Source organism: Sinohyriopsis cumingii, chromosome 5 (assembly GCF_028554795.1).
Source record: "Sinohyriopsis cumingii isolate HCF-2022 chromosome 5, ASM2855479v2, whole genome shotgun sequence".
Classification (NCBI taxonomy): Eukaryota; Metazoa; Mollusca; class Bivalvia; order Unionida; family Unionidae; genus Sinohyriopsis; species Sinohyriopsis cumingii.
The window spans coordinates 86690945-86694914 of NC_142965.1; the positions used below are offsets into that span (position 1 = coordinate 86690945).

The window sequence follows — 3970 nt, forward strand, 5'->3', positions numbered from 1 at the left end:
GATATATAAATGATATTATTCACGCTAATGAGATATCACAGTAAAATGTGAATTGCAACTCCTAACTTTCTTCTATCATTTTAGCTACGATAGCTAACTTGTATACACGTATTGTCATATTGGTTTAGTCATTACAGAAGTTCAAAAATAAAAAACATCGTTATTATTTGATATTTAATTGAAACCACGTCAATATTTTAGCGTTTTATGGTATTCAAATCTTTTTCATCGTCAAGAGGTCTTTCATTTCATTATTGTAACTCGTTTTGTTATTTATTACTTATCTGTTTTGTATATAACGCAAATATATGTAGAGTGTACATATTTGTATCACACAAACGTTGTCTTTTTTATATCTTTAAGATGACATTAAAGTGCAATTGAAAATGCGATATGGATAAGTTTAGAATAAAGTGTGAGCTTTTGTAAAAACAATTATTGTCATTTGTTCATGTCCTATTGCAATGGCTACAAGAGCAATCGTTTAGAACTCCCCTAACCACTTATCCTGGCCCTTTGCTCATCAGACCTTCTTCTATCTATCTATTAGACTTCACCACCTGAGCAGTCTTTAATTTAGGTTTATCTCACCTCTGGATAGACTCTTCGCTCATATAGCCGTTTTGGCACACCCGATGGTTGACGTGAAATGATGTGTCCGTTTTATTTGACGACGACTTTTTTCATCAAGAGAAATATATCAGAAGAACAGTGCAAAATCAGATGAGAATGTCACCCTGATAATGATTTTTAACTGGCTGGTCACATGACGTGTGCACACCATGAAAAATAAGTTTAGCACGAAGTCGCAAGGGACGTTTCCATTAAAAGCAGCGGACTAAGTCTGAAATTGTGAAGAAACTGTCCTTTAAATGTTTATAAGGAAACGAAATGAGTACTCTGTGAAACACAATGAGGTAAAATTGGATTAGCTGCACAGAAAAAAAGAAGGGACTATTTCGAAATGACAGTCGGATTGACCTATTTTGTTGTTTATAAATGAATCTTCTCGTGATACGTCATTCTCATTATGTCTTATCCAGTGTGTATTGTTTAGTTATAGTTATGTTTTTAAACGTTAGGAACCACCTATCAGTGGCCGAGTGGTCTAAAACGCTCACCGTTACGGATCACTGCCATCTCACCTCTGTCTGCGTGGGTTTGAGTCGCGGGTTCGGCCTATGTTGGTATGTGAGAAAGCTTGCCAGTAGCTTCTCGTGGGTCGGTGGTTCTTTCCGGGTTTTTCCCGGGTTCGTCCTCCACCATTAATACTGGCCATGTATAGCCTATCTTGTGCTGAAAAATGGCGTTAAAACCTAACAACAGCAACAACAACAACAACAACAACCTATCAGTAAGTGATAAGTGAAAGGTTGATTATGATAGATATGAATTTATAAACGATAGCAGTGTTTGTCAATCCTGAAACCACTCAGACACTATCCTTTGCCAAAACCACTGAGATAGTCGGAACATGACTGTACAGTAAAGTAATAAGACTGGTTCATGACAACCTTACAATTTAAAAAGCGAATCTTATGTTTGGTGATAAGAAATCTTTTGATCACAGTCGAGTACCCTTACAGTTTGTATTTTAAATGGATGTGTTTGATTATAAGAAAATAAATCCATGTGCTCTGTAGTAAACTATTGCTTTAAAATCGGAAATTTTACAAACTTAAAAATGGACCTATTTGTGTTGTGTTTTAATAAGTCACAATATTACTTATTTTGGCCTATTTTGTAGTATCTGTACGACAGCATAGTTCTCAACAAACCAATCCTGATATTTACGTGTGGTCGGTCCGAACGATTTGGTTGCGGTTATTTACCGTTAATGACAAAGTCTCTAAAGAATGTCCAGTTTTCCTCAACAATTTCAGAGTTTGCATCAATTGGTTCTAGTTGGCTGTACAGCTGTTCGGCCAATACCTGTTTCACATTCTCCAGTTTCGATTTGGAGTCATTAAGCTTTTTGGTCTTGCTCTACTCGGACAGGCTGAATCTGGATATTGAGCTTTTAGACTGTAGTCAGTCTAGCATTCTGTACTTCTCATTGCCGTCGTCACTCGGACATCCTGCCTGTCTCTTCTTAAGACAAATACTTAGTCAGTAAGACGTCTGTGCCTGTGTACATGCAACACCTCTTTGCTGAGACTCTTTCTTCGGTAAGTTGTCCGTGCTCAGTTAGGCGCGTTTTACTCTAAGGTGGGATCCCGGTCAGTCACTGTATGCCAACCAGACTTAAGCAGACAATGTTAAGGGCACATTTGGTGCCCCGTCTTAATGCTGCAGAGTTTTGCAGTGTGATCCTAAAAAGGGCTTCTTAGTGGGGGTGCTGCCGAATTCCAGTCTTCTTCGGTCCAGTGTGCAGGTCTACAGCTACAGCCCCTACTGTATCCACACATGTTGTTTTGCCGCTTGCTCATCGCCACGGGACTTGAAATTATCATACGGGTTGCAAATGTGTGAGAGTGCAGAGGCATCAGTCTCCAAAATAAATGAAGGTCAACAAAGCCATTGTGTTGCCGATTCTGTTGTATTCATCTGAAACCTAGACGGTATGCAGACGCCATGCTAAGAAGCCAACCTATTTTCACAAGGACTGAAAGTAATTATAAATAGTGATAGTATTGTTATAATACATGTAATTGTATTTCTATTCATAATGACAAATAAGATAGGTTAATGTACATTTTTCACTCAGTAAATCATTTTAAGAAGTTCTTAAATGAAATAAAAAATATGCATCGAGATTTCCAACTCGTCCATCCGTTCATATTACCTGTTCAGCGGGTTAGGAATGTATGGCGGGACAAAGAATATAATTGATGTAAAAAGCTCAAGTCGGTTATTAAATCATGCCAGTCTTTCACAATTGATGAATATTGTATTTCCAAGACTATACCCAGATGTACTTCCCTCAGTATGAATACTGTATTTCCAAGACTATACCCAGATGTACTTCCCTCAGTATGAATACTGTATTTCCAAGACTATACCCAAATGTATTTCCCTCAGTATGAATACTGTATTTCCAGACTATACCCAAATGTACTTCCCTCAGTATGAATATTGTATTTCCAAGACTATACCCAAATGTACTTCCCTCAGTATGAATACTGTATTTCCAGACTATACCCAAATGTACTTCCCTCAGTATGAATATTGTATTTCCAAGACTATACCCAAATGTACTTCCCTCAGAATGAATATTGTATTTCCAAGACTATACCCAAATGTACTTCCCTCAGAATGAATATTGTATTTCCAGACTATACCCAAATGTACTTCCCTCAGTATGAATACTGTATTTCCAAGACTATACCCAAATGTACTTCCCTCAGTATGAATACTGTATTGACAAGACTATACCCAAATGTACTTCCCTCAGAATGAATATTGTATTTCCAAGACTATACCCAAATGTACTTCCCTCAGAATGAATATTGTATTTCCAGACTATACCCAAATGTACTTCCCTCAGTATGAATACTGTATTGTATTGACAAGACTATACCCAAATGTATTTCCCTCAGAATGAATATTGTATTTCCAAGACTATACCCAAATGTATTTCCCTCAGTATGAATACTGTATTGACAAGACTATACCCAAATGTATTTCCCTCAGAATGAATATTGTATTTCCAAGACTATACCCAAATGTATTTCCCTCAGTATGAATACTGTATTTCCAGACTATACCCAAATGCATTTCCCTCAGTATGAATACTGTATTGACAAGACTATACCCAAATGTATTTCCCTCAGAATGAATATTGTATTTCCAGACTATACCCAAATGTATTTCCCTCAGTATGAATATTGTATTTCCAAGACTATACCCAAATGTACTTCCCTCAGAATGAATATTGTATTTCCAGACTATACCCAAATGTACTTCCCTCAGTATGAATACTGTATTTCCAAGACTATACCCAAATGTACTTCCCTCAGTATGAATACTG

At 37.0% G+C, this 3970-nt stretch overlaps 1 long non-coding RNA gene across 1 annotated transcript in view; it reads left to right on the top strand.

Moving 5' to 3' along the window:
* The window catches only part of LOC149799672 (uncharacterized), a 19639-nt gene extending 19204 nt beyond the window's left edge, over nucleotides 1–435 (top strand). The window contains exon 4 of the long non-coding RNA XR_016421197.1: nucleotides 1–435. This exon is cut by the window's left edge and continues 1012 nt beyond it. This is a non-coding gene — a long non-coding RNA (uncharacterized LOC149799672).
* Nucleotides 436–3970: the final 3535 nt, after the last annotated feature.